Source organism: Xenopus laevis, chromosome 6L, assembly GCF_017654675.1.
Source record: "Xenopus laevis strain J_2021 chromosome 6L, Xenopus_laevis_v10.1, whole genome shotgun sequence".
Taxonomy (NCBI): domain Eukaryota; kingdom Metazoa; phylum Chordata; class Amphibia; order Anura; family Pipidae; genus Xenopus; species Xenopus laevis.
Window position 1 is genome coordinate 78,752,429 of NC_054381.1, and position 20,209 is coordinate 78,772,637.

General features: G+C 39.7%; 1 protein-coding gene and 1 long non-coding RNA gene across 6 annotated transcripts in view; one reads left to right on the forward strand and one right to left on the reverse strand.

Annotated features, from left to right (window-relative positions):
• The first annotated feature begins 590 nt into the window (after positions 1–590).
• Positions 591–20,209, forward strand: part of LOC108718513 (dynein heavy chain 5, axonemal) — a 379,491-nt gene continuing 359,872 nt past the window's right edge. For 2 of the 3 annotated variants that reach the window (XM_041566224.1, XM_041566225.1), the window contains exon 1: positions 10,232–10,351. The gene's annotated coding sequence lies outside the window, so the exon portion shown is untranslated. Of the gene's footprint in view, positions 725–10,124; positions 10,352–20,209 lie in introns of those variants that run through there. The other variant, XM_041566222.1, reaches the window with a different exon arrangement.
• Positions 4,593–10,069, reverse strand: LOC108719071. 3 transcript variants are annotated; one of them, XR_005961916.1, is made up of 4 exons: positions 9,941–10,069; positions 5,395–5,477; positions 4,986–5,116; positions 4,593–4,750 (listed from the first exon to the last, which is right to left on the reverse strand). It is a non-coding gene; the product is annotated as an uncharacterized LOC108719071 (long non-coding RNA). The 3 variants fall into 3 exon arrangements; XR_005961914.1 differs by having other exon boundaries at positions 4,593–5,116; XR_005961915.1 differs by lacking the exon at positions 9,941–10,069 and adding an exon at positions 5,612–6,889 and having other exon boundaries at positions 4,593–5,116.

Below are 20,209 nucleotides of genomic sequence, written 5' to 3' on the forward strand. Positions count from 1 at the left end.
AACTTGGCCATAGAGAATGTTTACATACAAGAGGGTGCATAGCTGGAGGGCCCCAAATGTTAAAATTGGGCATAAAGCAGGTAAACATATATCAGGGTGAGTAGCAGGAGGACCACAAATGTTGAGATGAGATAAAGAATTTTTATTTGCCGAAATATGGATCATAGTCAAGGGAGTGCCTGGGGATATATAGTGTGAAGCCAGCAGAGTAAATGACAGGAGGTAAAAACTTTAGGAGGACTAAAACAAAAGTCCAGAGAGCAGGTCAGATAATAAGAAATGGTAGAAGGCATATTTAATAAGAAATAAGGGATATAAGAACACTAAGGTAAGAACAGATCTAATGGCAGGACTGAACAAATTAGGACAACTGGCAGAAGCACCCCCATGATTTTAGCTCCCCGAAGATTTTAAGTGTAGAGAGCAGGAATGCAGATTACCTGACCTGTCCAGGCAGGAGGCAGCACTACCGAACAGCAGAAGTTTGGCTGATTTGAAAAGGGTTGCTAGGCAACCAAGTAACCGAGTGAGCATGTGCAAGATTTCAGAGCCGATTTGAAAATTGCTTAGAAGTGTTGCTAGGCAACCAAGTAACTTCAACTGAGCATGTGCGAGACTTCAGAGCAGCAGTGGGCTGTAAAGATATACGTAGGAGGAAACAGTGCATTCCAAGATGTCTGCCTCAGCTAGGATTACAGTGGAGATAGGGGAGATCTTTCAGAAGGTATAGTGAGCTGATGATTTACATTATACAAATAATTTTAACTGTTTTAAAAATCGGATTTCTTGAACTTTAACTTAGTGTCTTTACTTAGAAAATGGTTTTAGTGATGATTGGTGCCCTTTAAGATACTTTCACAGATTTTTTGACTGTTCTGCCTCTCCAGTCTAAGCACTACAATGTGATCTCGTCTTAACTCACGGTTGTGTTGAGATGTCTATAACTGCAGTCTTAGGTAGATTGGCAGACAGTGACTCAATCCAATGACACCTTGAGGATCATGAAGGAGTTTATTTAAAACTGTGTAGATCAAATACCGATGAACAAATGGATAGGTCAAAAAAACAGCTAACAGAGCATGTAACTGAATGCAGGTTGAAGCTGGAATGAGCTAGAGTGAGAAGTAGGGGAGGAGACAAGAGATGAGAGGAGGCTAAGGGAAGAGAGATGAGACACACATAAGAAAAAGCCAAACAATGCATGTGTAACATAACATATGTATAAGCATAGAAATGTGTACAGTGTGTACCGAGGTAAAATGTTATTTTTCCCTGAGTGCAAATATTTTTTCCCCATTTATAAAATTTGAAAACAATATTATTTCTCACATTTATTTGTAAGCAATGAATTTTGTGCTTTTTTTCACAAAAATCTACTAAAGCATTTTACTACTAAATACTAAAAACTTTTTCTTACATGAATTCAGTATCTAAGCAGGGCAGAAGCATTATAACCTATGGCCAAAATTGTAGCATGGTTGTCCAGAATTGATTGTTCATTGTAAAAAGCTGGAAATATTTGCAAGCCAGGTAAATATTCTTTGAATGGGCACCCATGGGTCTTTGCATATTTTGGATCAAGTATAAGTTGATGCTAATAATAGTAAATCAAAATGTGGAAATTGGTGCAAAACATGACATGATGGAGTCTTTTAAAGGAAAAACATCCAGTATTTGCCACTTGGTTTTCCTTGATCAGACAGTCAAGTATCTATGTGCCATTACTGAATACACTTAGAGGCAAAATTATCAAGGATTGAATTTCAAATTCATGGGAGTTATTTTAAACTCCCATGAACTCGAAATTCCACCAACTGCAATTTATTAATAAAAATAGAATTTTTTGTACTCAAACGCAAATTGAATTTGAATCTGAATCGAATTCGAATCTGAATCAAATTCGATTGGAGTTTTTTCTCCGAAGGAAGGCAACAAACAACTCCAAACTGATCCCAAACTGATCCCAGGACGTCCCCCATACTGTAGGCTAAAGCAGCAATTTGGCAGGTTTAAGGTGTCAAATTGCCTAATTCGAATTCTTAATGGGCCAGTATATGATACATTTCAAAAATCAAATTAGATTTTTTTTAAAAAAAAACTCAAATCTAATTTTAACGTTTCCCTAGTTGAATTTCACAAAAAAACTTGAATATTCGAAATTCGAATTTCAAATTCGAATTTTCACTTTAACCCTTGATAAATCTGCCCCTTAACATTACTATTGTGCATATTTTAATTATACTTATTAATCTAAATTGCTATACTGAATGAAAATATGTGTTCTTGTTCTTATTGAAATTTATGAAAAATTAGGTATCATTTCAGATATGTAGAGATGTGGAGCTATGTGAAAACAGGCCTCATATACCCTAATTCTCTTTTAGAGAAAATAAACCAAAGTGGGAAATTTTAAAAGTTTATTTAAAAAAATTACAAAATGTATACTTTTGTATTAAATCCAAAAATATAATCAAATATATCAGTGCTGTCCAAGATTTCCCATGAATCAATGTGCAGGCCGCGCACTCCTGGGTATGAACACAAATCGCTCGTCTCCAGAATGTTTAAAAGGTAAATACTTTATTTAAGACATACAATCAAGTAACTATGGCGTCTGAGGTCTATTAAATCCAAAAATATAATCAAATATATCAGTGCTGTCCAAGATTTCCCATGCCTTAAGCCAATTATAAGCTACAGTATGTCAAATGTTTGTGATGTTATACAAACATCTGTTTCTATATATATTTATTTGAGATCTTGAACATGCTGGGGTCCTTAAAAATCTCTTGGAGAGCCATATATAGCCGTACAACTTGGGAGCCCTGAAGTACATAAAACAAATCTTTATATTTTTCTGTTCCTTAGAAAATCTTTTAACAGAGTTGTAAAGCTGGGTTAGGAAACATTTATAGAATTCCTATTATTGACTGACCATTTTAACGATAAGGTATCTTCACATCTAGCACCGAAGAAAGAATTTTGTTTTGTTATATTTATAGTATGAAAAGGAATGAGTCAGTAGAACCCACTTTCTGAATGTAACAAAAGCTTTTAATAACTTTTAGTATGTTATAGAATGACAAATTCTAAGCAACTTTTAACCCTTTAAGTGCCAGCAGAATTTTCCATTTTGGTTACGCGAAATGCCAGTCGTTTTTAAGCATTTTGTACTTGTTCAGTTTAACAAGGTTTTATTGTAGAAAAACCTCCATGAAACTGGGAAAATTACATATTGTTTTTTTCGTTTCAAGTTGGGCTTTGACGTGCAAGTGGAATTTTGCTACTTTTCTGAAGATTTAATGTGAATTTTGGGTGAAATATGTAAAAAAAATAAAATTGTTAAAAAATTATGTATATCTTGAGTTTTTTCCCCCAGAAAAGTTAATTTTACAGGCATTTTTTTTGTGTTTGTAAAAGCCCTAATCCTGCCAAGTGCAACGATACCTAATATGATACCCACTTTCTTTGTCCAGGAGTAACCCCCAAACTAAAACAGCATTTTGTAGAATTTTACATCAGAACAAAGTGGATAAGCACACGTGACAGTTGATGTAGCATAACCATGACTGCCATCAGAAATCACAGGGCCCCATACAACAAAATTTCCTGGGCCCCCTGGGCTGCGCCCACTGCAAGCCCAACCTACAGGTCCGCCCCCCACCACACAGTAAAAAAAACAAAAAACATTTTGGTGGCTAGGGTTCCCACATGTTAATAAAAAATAAAAAGATATTGGTGGTCAGGGCCTCCCATAAAAAAACATGAAAAAAAAATAGGTGGCCACAATTGGTGGCCAGGCCCCCCCCCCCACATTATAAGAAAATTGGTGGCCAGGGCCCCTTAAATGTTCATGCCTTCCCGAAGTCAGTAGCTCTCAGAAAGATGGGGGGCTCGTCTAATCAAGTAAGTGTGGCGTGGCAGGGCCCCCTACAACTCTCCCTCCTGTCCCCCCCTGATGGCTGCCCTGAGCATAACTTATATGTAAATCTAAAGTATCCCTTCAAGTTTGGTATTTTTAGAAACTGCAGACCTTTAGGTTTCTTGGGGTGCTGCAGTTTTCACTCAAAATTCAAATACATTTTACCAGTGTATCGTGATATTTAGAGCTTTTTTGTTGCACTTTTAGTTTTGTTTTGTTTAGTAAAATGCAAACTTAGACGCAGGATCAAATGTGAATCTGACAAAATAACACAGACAATTTGAAAGACAAACTTCTCCTGAACAAAACGATAACCCATATATATGGATACACATAGAGATGCAGCCACCAAACACCCCAAAACAGAAGCAACGCATAAGGGCAATTGCAGTTGAAAATCTGGGGGCTGCGCTCTATGTGTACTATGACTATGAAGATTTTCATTCATCCAGGTCATGGTATATCTAGTATAGGTAAATCTAAAAACAACTGGACTTGCTGAGTAATCAATGAAGACGTTTCACTACTCATCCGAGCAGCTTCTTCAATTCAACTGACTGGTGTCGGAAGTTCTCGGCATATAAACTCTTCCACTAATCCAATCACAATGGCACATTGTAATTCTTCAAAGAGGTGACATCTGCAGAAATTCACAGAGGTGTAGACTCTGTGTAGTTACTGTGATAGGATAATCCAATGTATCTATGTGTACTACTTGCAGTTTTTCAGTCTAAACATCCCCAAACTACATTTGTCCGAAAAGTACACTTCTTCAGCTATTCAAAGAGAATTGTGGGCGCAGTCGTTCATAGAAGTCAGCGATTTGATCTGAAATAAAGGAAAAAATAGTTCCAAAGTTAGATTTCTTCCAAAGTTTCCATGGCAACTAACAAAAACCTGCTCAATAACAATCTGCAAGTTTCCCTGCATAGAACGATACCCCATATTTCTGGATACACATAGAGACGCAGCCACCAAACACCCCAAAACAGGCACAATGTGTAATATTCGGGCTGCGAATTTATGTGCAATTTAAGTTTTTTCATCCTAAACTGCCCCTTACCTGTGAAATAACACCCATAAACCATATATATATCCGAAAAGTACACTTCTTCAGCTATTCAAAGATGCCATGCTTGCTTTTCTACACAGAGAATTGTGGCTGCAGTCCTTCATAGAAATCAGCACTGTGGTCTGAAATAAAGGAAAAAAAAGATATAAAGAGTTCGATTTTTCCCTAAGTTTCCATGGCAACTGACAAAAACCTACTCAATAACAATCTGCACGTTCCCCTGAATAAAATGATAACCCATATGTATAAATACACATTGAGACGCAGCCATCAAACACCCCAAAACAGGCACAATGTATTGGTTCTGTGAATTTATGTGCAAGTATCCATATTTCATCCTAAACTGTCCCTTACCAATGAAATAACCCACATAAACTATAGATTTCTTGAAAATAAACACCTTCAACTATTCAGAGATGCCATTCCTGCTTTACTACGTGGAGAATTGTGGTTGCATTCCATTGTAAAACTCTGTGCTTTGGTCTGAAATAAAGGAAAATACAATGTACAAATTAGATTTATAGCCAAGAATTCTCCCAGAGAATTTTGGGACTACTCTGTGGATCTGCATCTGATTGCTACTACCCCATATTAACCCCAAAATATATTTCACTCACCATTTTGGATTCAGTGGAGCGTCTTTGAGTTTCATCTGTTCTGTGGTGTTACAATACCAATTTGTTTGCTTCTTCCTACACTATTTCAGCAATAACAAAATCTGTACCACATTTGCAGATATATTTACCAGCAAAATCCATAGTAAATTTGGCCCATAAATTATGCAAGTGTTTAGGAAGTTTAGGAATTTAGGTGGCAACAATAAGGATTGGGCATTAGCAGCTGAGATAAAATGATGCCCAGCAGCAGTTTGTAAAAAGCTGGTGCCACACATGGCAAATTGCTATTCCTATTCAGAGAGCACTGCAACTTAGTCTAACCTAAACACTGCATATATATTCAATTTGTGCTATAAGTACAAAAAAATGGATTATTCCAACTACAACTTATCAGGAAAAATATGCTGAATGCATACACTAAGCATACACTAAGAAGAAATCTAAACAATAGACCATAGTGTTTTGGTCACCCTGTGCTCAAAAACCTTTACTATTCAAGAAAACTGAAGACATACTACCCAGAAATCCAGAGATGCCTAAATCTACAAAAACTAATGCAAATGTTGCCCAGAAATACAGACAAAACTATAGATAACTGCGCTGATAGATGAGCTTTTGAGGTGCCAGTAAAAAAAACCACTTGTGGCATCAGCATTAGAGATGCTCATCATCCACAAGTTCTATCGAGCGCCCTCTTGGCCAACCAGCACCTCAGTTCGCTATAGTACCAGCGCAATACAAGTGCTATCCATAACACTACAACTGGCCTAAAGCACCATAGCTCAACACAAAAGCTGAATGCATAGACTAACAAACCTACATACAATTGTTTTACTGCTACACAGCACAAAAATTGCTAACCCTGTGCCAAATCCTACACCATAAATATCATTATAATAATACCAATATCTATAACCTAGTTATAAGTGAAGAAGGGACCTGCCTAAATGATCTCAATGGGGGGCCTGAATCTGAAAAACCACTGCACAAAACACAAAAAAAGTGCATCACTTTGCCAGCACACCTAACCACCTAACTAGAGAATGCCAAGCTTACTATACAGATTTACTAAATCCTTTTACCACCAAAAAACCCCGAGAGCCCTAACCTACCAACACAACACATAATTCAAGTCCTCTTGTAGTGTACCATAGTATGGTACACCTCAAAACAGGGTTGGAAACACAAAGCAGGCTTGCTAGGACACTTGGGACAAAAATACCGCACATCTTTTCTAACACCCCTGGAACGGCAAACCTTACAAGCTCTCTGGGCATATCTTTTATTAGGAGTTGGTGGAATTTGGGCAATGAAATGCTTAACCAGCATTCGGGCAACATTGTCATTGCCAGGCACATCTGGAACCTCCTGTACATCTCCAAAAAAAAGGGCAGGGAGTAGTTGCAGCAGATAATTGTAATAAGACAATTTGGGGCCTGGTACTGCCGCCTTGTAAATGACATAAGAATTATAAAGGACCATTTAAATCATGTAAATTGCTGCTTTGTTGTACCAGGTTTTTCTGGTGGCGTCATAGTAAGTTTGAATTTGGTCTGTATTATCGACGCCACCCATATGCTTACTATATTCTTTACAACAGAGTGGCTTTGATTTTGAGGGCCTACCACGTCTGTGTTGGACAACTACACTCTCATTGTGGATAGTAGTAAGCATAAAAACTTTTTTTGGTGTCTGCAAATTTTAGGGCCAGGAGCTCATCGTTTCTTAGAGCATTTACTTCTCCACGTTTCAATTTCTTGTCCACCAGTTCCTTGGGCAGCCCTTTGTGGTTTTGCCTAATGGTGCCACAGGCTAGGGTGTCCAAACAATAAAGGGTTCTAAATAAGAGGATGCTCGTGTAAGAGTTATCCACGTATTAGTGGTAACCTTGGCCCAACAGTGGAGTTATGAGCTCCCAGACAATTTTACCACTGGCAGTCAAATCAAGGGGACAACCGGGGGGTCCAAATTAGAGTCCTTTCCCTCATAGAACATGAAAAACTAGTATAGCCAGTGCTGCTTTCGCAGAGTTTGTAAAATTTCATCCCATAGCGAGCCCGCTTACTAGGGATGTATTGGCAAAATCTTAGGCGCCCTTTGAAGAGCAAAGGGACTCGTCCACACAGATATTTTGGGAGGGGGTGTAGACCTCTGTGAAGCGCTGAGACAGGCTATCTGTCTTGACCGGGCTCATTAGGGGGAACAGCCGCTGCATTGTTGTTAAAATGAAGAAACCACAGTAAAATTTGGTAACGGTTTCTTGGCATAACGGCTGAAAAAAGAGGGATGGAAAGGACTGTAGTGGTATCCCAGTATGAGGCTAAGGTGTTATGTTCTACGAGTCCCATTGCCAATGTGAGTGCCAGGAATCTTTTGATTTCACTGACATTAGTGGGATACCACGCATGGGCTCTTGAATACCCTGGTGGAGGGTGGCTGGCAAGATACTGCTCAGCATATAAATTTGTATAATGGACCATGTCCTGTAGAATGGCCTCTGTAATAAATTGATTGAAGAAATCTATGATTTGAAAGTAAGTGGTGTCCACCTTGACGCCAGCTACTGCAGTGAATGAGGGAATTTCTGGGGCATAAAATTACAGGGAGGCTCCCACACAGGCGCTCCAACTGCTGCATCACCACTACCCTCGCCCTCTTCTACCTCCATGGGGGCATCTAGCACACTGCCACCATCCTCTGACTCTGCCTCTTCAGCAGTAAGCTTGCCACCACTACTAGCCTCTGCACTAATAGTGCTGCTATCACCAACCTCTGATTCCTCAGTAGAGGCATCAGATGGGACATACTCAGAATCTGAATCGCTAAATTCCTCTGAGCTGGAGTCCATGCAAAACCTAGCCGCTTCTGCAACGGTATAAAACCGTTTGGCCTTTGTGCCGGAAATATACAGACAACTGCAAAGCTATGAATCAATAGGCAGTCAAACAAATCACAAAGCAAGACAGCTCCTACTTGTAATATGAGAATAATAAAAAGGGGCAAAATATGACCAAGCACTGCTAATACAAACAACCAGAACAAAAAAAAAACCCCACAAGATAGCAAGATGACCAAAAGTTAACCTCTCCTAATATAAACACCCAGAACAAACAAAAAGCCACAAGCCAGCAAGATGACCAAAAGTTAACCGCTCCTAATATAAACAACCAGAACAAAAAAACCCAAGCCAGCAAGATGACCAAAAGTTAACCCCTCCTAATATAAACAACCAGAACAAAAAAAACCCAAGTCAGCAAGATGACCAAGAATTAACCCCTGCTAATATAAACTACCAGAACAAAACAAAAAAAAAACACAAGCCTGCAAGTTAACCCCCTTGAGCTTGAACTGATGAACCCTTTCTGGAACTCTACGGAATAAAGATATGGCACAGCTTACAATCAACCCCAACCCCTTTGGGAAGATTTCTGGGACAATCAGCAGAATCAAGCAGAATAAGACCACTAAACGATGTCACAGCAAAGGGAACGTTTTTTAGGGGCACTAAACAAGCAATAAAGAACAGTGCAAAGAAAACTCTTGAATACAATCACTAAAATGCAATAATACTATCCAAAGCAATAAAACAACAGCGATTGCACTGAAATCAGTGGTCAAGGGTCCTAGATTCACTAGTGTCCCTGCAAAGGAAACCTTTTTTGGGGAGCTAAGCAAGTAGTAAAAAACAATGCAAGGGAAAAACTGAATAAAATCAACAGTAAAATTAGCTAAAGCAAAATAACTGTTATTGGAGTGAAATCGGTGGTCAGAACTATACATCCACCAGCGTCACTGCAAAGGGAAACTTTTCTGGGGAACTAAACCAGCAGTAAAGAACAATGCAAAGAATAAACTAATAAAATCACCAAAAGCAATGAAAATTAAGTGAAAGTGAAATCGGTGGTCTGAACTATAGATCCACCAGTATTACGGCAAAGGGAAACCAGCAGTAAAGAACAATGCAAAGGGGAACTTAACCAGCAGTAAAGAAAAATGCAAAGGGGAAATAAACCAATAAGAGCAATAAAAAACACAAACCAATGATAAAATGGCAAAACACAGTAAAAAGCAATTAAATAATTGTAATACAAGATCAGAAATAAAGTTTGAACAACAAATAAAGAAAAACTACTAAAGAAAGCCAAGTAAAAAAGAAAAGAAAAAAAGCATAGAGAAAAAAAGTAAGAAAGTGAGTAAGTGTGAGTGTGTGCTTGGCAAAGTTGCCTGTAAGTGTGTTTGAGTGCAAAAGTGTACTAAGGCCAAAGAGAGAAGAAAAAAATAAATAAATAAACAGAAATAAAGAGTGTAGAAAGGTGTAGTTGAGCTCACTCAGTCGAATCCAGGCAATCAAGGCGACCAACTCGGCAGGAAACCAGCAGAATGGCAGTAGGGGGGCTCCAACTGTAGCAGATGCGCAGCAGGAGTGGAAGGGGTGGCATTTTCCAGGTGTAATTTATGGTTTTCATTATTTATTTTGTATACTTATTTGCCTTTTTCTTCTGACTCGTTGCAGCTTTCAAATGGGCGTCGCTGACCCCTTCTAAAAAGCACCTCCAATGGGGCCCGCGGCATACAGGAGGGAAGTAAGCAGCCAAAAGAAGATTTAGGACAGTGCTACTGCCAATCTAAGTCAGTGTAGTGAGCACCGGGAGCAGGAGTAAAGAAGGAGGAGGAGAGAGGAGGTGGGAACTCCAGGCAGCTGCAGAAGATTGTGTCAGTGAAGTTCAGAAGTAGCGAAAAGTGAGTGTTTGTTTTATTTTGGGCCAGTCAGCTCCGGCTCTTGTTAGGGGGGGGAGGGAATAGGTGGTCTGTGTCTGGCAACAGCTGCTGCTCCTCCTCGTCCCCTGTTCGCATTGAGCTGCAGCTGCCACCCAATGCTCTGTGTGCAGACTCACAGCAACCTCCAGATATTTTGCAAAGCACGACCCAGAGGCTGCCAAACAAGTAGTATGTGCTGTGTTTTGCCTTGTCAGGTAGCAGTGAGTTCCACACTGGATGTGCTTTTTAGGAATCGGCAAATAATGGCACACTTGAGCTTTATTGCTTTGCGAGTTCATCCATTCAACTTAGTGTCGACCTCTGTGGCATGCCAAAGCCTTGATAATTCCAGCCTGTGTCCTGTACCCGAGTCCTTTTTTGGGTAATGGCAGCCTATGTGCCCACAGAGTCAATGAATAATAACCCAGAGTCTAATGATTGAATGAGCCCTGATGTGGTACTATGTCTTAGAACTCATTCCTAGCGCTGCCAGTCCCTCTGTGTGAGCACTTTCATACCCAGATTACCCTGTGTACCATGCAATGGAAATGCAGTTGTTGTTATTGGAAGACCTTTTATGTGTGTGTCTTTGTGCCAGTGGGATATGTGTGCGTGCCCAGTTTTGTGCCACAATGTTTCCGGGCTGCTAGGTATCTAGTTACGCCACTGATTGCAAGACCCCTGGGTTACTCAGATGCAATCTATACTGAAATCTCATCATAACAGGGCAACTATTTGACATCCACACAATCCAGACATTTTAAAGCCACCTTCTCCCTTTGGTAATTCAGGACCTCTCCTTGCTCTCCCCGCCTCCCCTCCAGCACTTTCCCCTCCCTTTCGGTATCTCCTATGCACACTTGTGCGCACACTGTGTTCGGCGGTGCACGCATGGAGGGGAGCTCAGTGGCGTGCCAGGTTGCCTAGGGCACTGGCCCAGCACAGGTACAGATTGGGGGCAATATTTTGGGTGCTGCTGGCTGGGACAGGTACAGAAGGGGGGGGCATGGGGCCCTATGATGGCTGCTGGGCTGACACAGGTACAGAAGGGGAGGCATGGGGCCCTTTTGTAAACATTTGTTTATTTGTAAACATTACATGTTTATATAAACTAAACATTTCATTCAATAATGCGTTTTCTTTTATTAAAAAACGTAATGGTAAGGTAGGAAATGCCAATATAGGAGGGGGGGCTGATGAACCCTTACCTAGGGTGCCAAACTACCTTGGCCCGGCCTTGGTACCAAGCCCATACCGGGTCCTCTAATCCTGTAGTACAAGGTAATGCCCATGCTGATGTAGCTGCAAAGCAGGCAGAGGTGTATAAGAAAATGTTTAAAGCATGTGTTGTAAAAGAACTCTACCTGTTCCCTCTAGTGCTTTTTATCAGGCCTTAAGGGCCAAGTGGAACCTGAAGAGCAGGAACATTAGCTTAAAGCCAGATGTACACAAACACCAGATGGTGATATTTCTGTTTAGTGCTTAGGTGATTGCCCTGTAGCACCCCGTGCTCTGTTACCATATTTGGTTGCTGCCTCACCCACATTTCAAAAGGGGGGATGTGTGATGCAGCATCAAGAGGTTTACCCCCGGGTTCTCGTCTATCACAGGCAAATACGTACAAGCAATGTACCCATTTCAGATATTGCAGAAAGATTACATACAGCTACCTAAATGCCATACCTATGAATATGTATTATTATCATCAACATGTATTTATATAGCGACAACCTATTGTGTAGCACTGTAAAGTAAATGTGACCATACAACTAAATCACATGAATTATATACATAGAACATATGGAGTTACATACATCACAATCAATACCAGTACAAAAGTTGAGGAAGGCCCTATGCAAAAGAGCATACACTCTAAAGGGAAGAGTTTGTGTTGACCAATTTTCTGGTTGGCCGGAAGCCTGGCCCATTGTAAAAGTTTCAGCTAAAGTTACAGCTAAAAAGCTGATTGCAGAGATTGTTTGCAGATATGGACTGCCTGAGGTATTATCCTCCGATCAAGTTACACAAATCACTGGACAGGTAATGCAACTAATCTGTAAAGACATAGGGATACATCAAATGTTTCACACACCATATCATCCTCAAGCTAGTGGGAAAGTGTAAAGACTTAATGGTGTTATTAAAAACAGACTAAGTAAGTATGTGCAGAAACCAAACTTGCGTGGCCAGATGTCCTTGGTATAGTGCTTATGTCTGTCAGGCACACTCCCCAAATGCTAACTAAACTCTCCCCACATGAAATATTGTTTGGGAGTCTAGCACGCCCAGTACTCAGTACTTTCCTCCTGCTGATCTTATTTGCATGAACTATGGAAGAATGACTCAATATGTTAGTCAGTTACATAAAGAACAGACCAAATTGTATGCTTGAGTTTATTCTTCATTGTAAGGATTCACAGACAGGAGCCAATGTGCAGAATAATTTGTAAGGTGTTAAATAACAAAAATGTTCACAGACCTATACAGAAACGTAAAAGGCAGCAAAAACACGTGTCCAGATTCAGGCTGACATTCCAGGGCAGGCAGCAGACAAACATATGAGGGACTGGCCAAAAGTCGAGACGGGTAGAGTTCTTATCAAAAAGCAGGCTGAGGTCAATTCCCGGGAGATCCAAAAACCAAGTAACAGGGAGTAGATAAGGAACAGAGCAGGGGGAAACAAGGCAGGAACAAGACAAGATTTAACAGGTACAGGATTTTAGGAACAAGCGATGAAACCAAAACAGGATCAGAATCTTAAGGTCACAAGGCTTGGAGTAAGCGCTAGGGCCAATAATCCTGCACAGGGTGTTGAGGAATTAGGTTTAAGTAGCCCTCAAATGAGTAATTGCCATCAGCTGGACTGGGGGCGTGAACTGAGAAAGGCTGAACTGGAGGCAGCAAAGCAACAGTCATCTTATCAAAGCCAGGTTACTACCATACCGCCTCCTGTGGCTCAAGCAGGAGGAGCAGTGCCTGGAACACAACAGGTCCCCGGTTTGAAACCAGGGAGTTTCTCACATTCATTACCAGATCCAGTGGATGTTCCGGGATTGCATGTTCTCATTCCAGGAGATGGGGTCATCATAAAGAGACAGGTTGCCAAAGCTCAACCTCGCTGGGAAGGACCATTCCAAGTGCTCCTCACCACAGAAAAGGTTGAAGGGAAACCATATCGTTTTACAATTTTTGTTACAATTTAGCTGTTATAAACCATTATGTAAGTAATTGCTCTGATGAATATCAGCTCAATCCTGTATGAATGTATACGATGTATGAAGGTATGGAAAGCTCCCTGTGCCAGATAACCCATGCCTGTGTGTTATAAAGAGTTAAGGTTTTTTTGTTTCAATTTACTGCATTTGTGGGCACCTTTACAAAGTAGCCCAATAAGACTTTTCCTTCCAGCCCTTTTGTGGTGATATGCAGGGGAAGCTCTGGCATCCTTTTGCTTCATTGGGTCTGAAACACTATTTATTACCAGTTCCATTAAAAAGTAACATCTCTGTTAAAATGTAGCTGGGTTCATTCTAAACACCATAATTTCAAATATTTAAAAAAAAAAAAAAAATGGGATGCTTTGCATCTAGTCCATCTCTCATTTCTTTATCACCACTAGATGGAGATCAAGCTCAGTAGGGTGTAGGGTGTACAAAATCGAATCTGACTGAAATGAGAAAATCAGCAGAAAGTATTGTTGCATAGACCATATCACAAGAGGTACCATGAACTAATTAATTACTGTTCACCAGCATCCACAATTGGAAGTAAATAACTCCACTTTATTTATATCTATGTACTTTACTATACATAAATAAACAATTTTATTTAATTTGTTCATTAAAGACTTAGGGGAGGATATTGTAAGTAATGTATCAGTGTTTGTAGAAGACACAAACCTATCCAGCCCAAATAATTCCATCCATGATGTGGCATCCTTGCAACAGGATCTTGACAAACTGGCAATCTGGGCAATTCAATGTTGATAAATGTAAAGTCATGCACCTGGGATGTAAAAATACCATACACCCGGAACCGCCCGGGAATCGTGGCGCATGAGCTGCGGGGGGGGGGCCCTGAGGGGGTGCGGGCCCTGGCCCAATCGCACCCCCTGCTCCCCGGGTAGTTACGCCACTGATGGGACTGCAGTAGGCAAATCCATTATGGAAAAGGAACTTGGAGTCCTTGTAGATGATAAACTTGGCTTTAGCAAGCAATGCAAGTCAGCAGCATCAAGGGCAAATAAGGTCTTGGGCTGTATTAAAAGGGACATTGATTCATGGCAGGAAGGGGTCATTCTTCCACTGTATAAAGCACTGGTAAGGCCCCATCTAGAATATGCTGTACAGTTTTGGTCTCCAGTGTTGAAACATGGCATTGTTGTACAGAGAAGGGTAACTTAGTTGGTAAAAGGTATGGAAAATCTTAGCTATGGGGAAAGACTGGCCAAATTGGGGATGTTCACGCTGGAGAAGAGGCGCTTAAGGGTTGATATGATAACTATGTATTAATATATGAGGATCATCTCTATAATGCTTTATTTACCAGTAGGTCTTTCCAGTTTATGCAAAGTTACAGCTAAAAAGCTGATTGCAGAGATTGTTTGCAGATATGGACTGCCTGCCATTCCAATTAGAAGAAAAGAGGTTCTGCCTAACTATTCGGAAGGGGTTTCTTACAGTGAGAGCTGTGGAAAAATAAGCTAATGCTCTACTGGCGCACTGTTCAGGATGACAAGAATGTATTCCTGGCATTAGCCCTGGGAGCCAAATTGTAGAATACAGTCCCCCAGGAGATAAAATCAGGGGTTCTACTGTATCTGTTTCGTATACATACTAATACCAAAAATGCCAAAAGAGGACTGCTGAGAGGAACGATGACCTCAGTTTTAGTCCACCAACTGCATTTCAGTATACTGAAACTGCTGACTTTTATATTTTCAGAATAAACTTTTTAACAGGTTGTGTCACTCTGTGATGCTAAATGTGGAGAACCTGTGATAGATTCCATTGGGACAAAAGCCTATTGTGGTCTTATTCTAGCTAGAAGTGACTACCATTGTTTTACATTGCTATTCTTAGTTGTACTAGTGGGTACTAGTGGGACTTTTATAACAGTTAATGGCTACAATTCAGAACCATTCGAAATTCAACAAGGGACTAGACAGGGTTGCCCTCTTTCGCCTTTACTATTCAACATTGCACTAGACCCTTTAATAAAACATCTACTTTTAAATGAAACATTTGCAGGCATACCGCTTGGACATTTCAGACATAAAATAACAACCTTTGCGGATGATATTTTGTTGTTTATCCATCAGCCTCATATAGAATTGGCTACAATCTTGGATACTATACAGGTTTTCAGTACTTTTGCGGGCTTCCGGATAAATCTCAACAAATCTGAAGCATTGGAACTTGGAGGCCAAGCGGTCACAACAATTGGGAATACTGAGTTCCCCTTTAAGAGGGCACAATCTTATATAACCTACCTTGGTATTAAATTGGCGAAAAAACATACAGAGATTTATTCACTCAATATTAAACATACCATTGACAATATTCAACAAGATATAAACAAATGGGACTCACTAAACCTCACCTTTTTGGGGAGAATTCATTTAATCAAAATGATCTTGTTTCCTAAATTACTCTATCAACTACAAATGTTACCGTACAGCATAAAACCATCCGACTACAAAAGATTGCTTAAAATGTTACGTACTTTTATCTGGAAGCAGAAACGTCCGAGGATAAGTTTATTCAAATTACAACAGACCAAAGCCTTGGGTGGGGTTAACTTTCCAAATATTCGGGAATATAATGAGGCGGCACTATTACGTTTTGCTGGGGATTGGATATATAATAGAAACATATATGCCTCAACAGAGCTTGACCGACTTTTAACGGGAGGTTTATCCCTTAACTTTCTCTTGCATTCTCCATTAAAGAATATTCCACAGGACATGCGGGAACATCCTTTGTTTATAGACACTTATAGAACATGGAGTTCAGTCAGACGTAGATTTAAATTAACACCTTGTTACTCCATTTATCTGTCCTGGCTCGATAATCCGACATTTCCGATTGGGCACCGTAATAAAACCCTAGTGGAATGGCATAACCGAAATTTGAAAATTGTTAAAGATATTGTCGGTGATGCTTTCACGGTGCTACCTAAAGACAAGTTTCTCCAGAAATTCCCATTCCTGGCAGATGACCACATGCTGCTGATCCAAATTGTCCATTATGCCACAAAAGTGTTACGACATCTTTCCATGACAGATAAAGATAACCCATTAAATCTACTGTGGCCTAGATATAATAGAGTTAGAACTATCTCTCAGATGTACCGCTTTATTCGGACCACATTATCAACTGAAGCACCGGACACTTTTTTACTCAGATGGACCTCTGTAATTCCACAAACAGAGGCCTCTCAAATACTTCAATATCACGCAAAAACAATGCAGGCTATTTCTGTTAGCAAATATCAAGAAAGGGCTTTACAGATATTGCATGGCTCTTATCTCACTCCACTTAGAAGGCATCATATAGGTACTTTGAATTCGGATAAATGTTTGAGATGTCATCAATCCCGGGCTGATCTTGTGCACTGTCTTTGGTTATCCCCCAATATTCAACGATTATGGGGGGAAGTTCAGATATACTGGAAGTCTCTCACTCAGCAAACAAATATTTTTACGCTAGCTTGGGCAATTTTTGAGGTACCCCCTCCACAACTAAAAATTTCACGCTCTGAACGGCAGCTGGCAGAAAGGTTAATGGCTGCAACTCGGAAAACCCTATTGCACCATTGGCTTTCCCCATCTGCACCCCCCCTATCTCTGGTCAAACAAAAATTCCATCATATATTTCACATGGATTGGCTGGAATCCACTACAAACAAAGAACAATTTACTGACAAATTCTTTTCGATATGGATGAGTTACATTCAATCACTCCCAACTCATACTAAACATTTAACGATATATGCGTTTAGATACACTACGTGGTACGACACGGAACTACTACTCAATAATGCTATTGTTCAAGAAACCGACCAATATATCCAAAATATCCTGCGATCGCAGGAACAGAATTCACGAATGCCCCCCAGGAGTCACCACGTAAATCAGCTCTTAAGAACACGGTATTTTTAATCGTTTGCTTTAAGTTATGGATGAGGGAAATAATGTTGTGCACTATAATATTTCGACTGATCTGCATTCTAACTATTGAGTGTGTATACTCAAAACTGCTACCAATGGATTTATCTACCATTTCCTTTTGTACTTCCGAATTCCTTTGTATTTTATTTTGTTTGTTGTTAAAATTTTCAATAAAAACATTTAAAAAAAATAAATAAATAAAAATTTGAATTTCAAGCTATTTTCTGTGTACTTCGACTAGGGAATAGTCCATATTCGATTCGAATTTGAAAAAAATTAGAAAATTCGGATTTAGAAATTTATCATGTACTGTCTCTTTAAAAATCCGACTTCGACCATTCACCATCTAAAACCTGTTGAATTATTGTTTTAGCATATGGGGGACCTCCTAGCACCTATTTGGAGTCAATTGGTGGACTATGAAAATTCAATTCGAATTCGGCTGAATACGGACCTATTTGATCGAAAGCGGACCTATTCGACGAACAAAAACTTTGACTTAATTTCGGTTGGTCTTTTTGAATTCTAATTTTGAAGTTTTTTCAATTCGAAATTCGACCCTTGATAAATATTCCCCTCAGTGTTGGACCAATATGTGTGCCAGATATCTCACTGACAGATTGATGCCACAAATCACAATGCTTTTGCCAACTGTAGATTTGGGCATAAATCCTGAATACATTTTTCCTTTAGTAACAATAGATGGTAAATCCAAATTTCCCACAACAATCACAAAGAACACAGTTTGGCTGGATAAGGGCTAAACTTCACAAGAGATTTTGTAGGATGGTTTTGGATCAACAAAAGGCATCCTACAAGTCAGATGAAGTTGCATGGGTCAAAATATAATGGGACTGATACAAAAATCTGAAGTGTAAACGACATGGAAAATTTTCCATCCGAGTCAACCCTGCATGCTGATTCTTCATCTGGGGAGATAAAATCTTATGGTGTTTGACTTTTTTTTTCCATTGAAAATACATTGAATGTCAGATATAGATGTATGAACAAACTACACCATCTGACTTTATCTGATCCGATTTTATATTCTGATCTGAGGGATAAGATTTATTGGATCTTACAAATCTCGTGCTGTTGCATGGATGTTTGCATTAGCCTTTTTTTTATCTTCACTGTTCCCATCTGAGCATCTGTTTCTCCTCATTCTGTCTTAATTTAGGAGTTGGGTGTCAGATGATTATAGGGGGGGCTCCTTTTGCCTAGATGTATTAGAGCTCACTCTATTAAAATCACCAGAAATCCTGTCTTTCTACATGCAGGATTTGTGCAAAAGGCAGTTATTTTGTTCTAATACATCTGCTAGGAAAGGGAACCCCCCGATAAGATATATTGGATCATTCATCTGACACACAACTGCTGCATGAAGACAGAATGAAGAGAAACAGATGCTGAGAGAAGAATAGTGAATATAAACTTGATTATTTCAGAAACAATACAGAATTTTGAATTGATTGTATTTAGAAAGTTTCTTACTTCATTATGAGGAAGCTTATATTAAGTTTTAATTTTCGTGATAGTTCCCGTTAATGCATTTGCCATAAATGTGAAACATTTTACTTCATCAAATTTTATCTTGATAAAAGACAGCTATGGAAAATGGAAAAAGAGACATATACTGTACAGTATCCAGTCTGTTGCAGGCATCCCTGCCATTTAGTTATTTAACAGTGGAGAACTGAAACCTCAAGCTCTTGCCCACATTTGTTGTAATCCTCCACTCCCTCAAACTATTATGAGCCCCTTACATCCAAAATGTATCTCATCCCTGGTTATATAAAACATAGTAAATTTGGTTGAAAAGAGACACTCGACAATCAGGTTTAACCTTTTAAGTCTACAGGGCAAATTTACTAACCTCTGAAAATTCGCGAAGCATGGCTTCGCTCACATTGCAACACTTCGCCAGGCGTAGATTTGACAGGACAACGCTAATTCACTAAAATCCGAAGTTGCATCCAGTGTGCCGAACACTGGCGAAGTTGCGCTAGAGTTACTGCACCAAGCAAAGCAAAGTTGCGCTAGCGTTGCCTAATTTGCATACGGAGGGAAGTTAAAGTTCAATGGACATATATATTGCAGCAAATACATTACACTACATAAGCCCGGGAAACCTTAATAAAAGAAAATAAGGTTGTTATATTGCCCTACACATGAGCTCAGGGTATAGTTTATGTGGCATATGTTAGGAAATGTAGGGGGGAAGCCGGTTACCCCAAAAAAAATTAAGCTATTTTTCAGCCTGAAAAAGAATTAGACTCTAGCGTTTTTTGGGACTTAGAAAAATGTTCAACTATTTTTTGAGAAACTCCTATCTACTCTATTGCACTTCTTGGTCTGAGGTGGTGAAGGCAAGTCTGGCAGAAGAGGTAACATTCAGTAAAATCCGCATCCTAGTGAATTTGCGTAGTTACGTCCATTCGCCAGAGCGCAAATTCACCAGGCATTAGGGAGCAAAGTACCGCTAGAGTCTATCTCCTTCGCTATCGAAGTTACGGCATCGACCACAAATTGGCGAAGTACCGAAATGACGTCATGAATTTTCGCCCGCGTTAGTCGATTCGCCCTTTAGTAAATTTGCCCCTATATATAACCTGATCTAGAGGAAGGCAAAAAACCCCATTTGAAACCTCTTCAATTTGCCTTAGAGA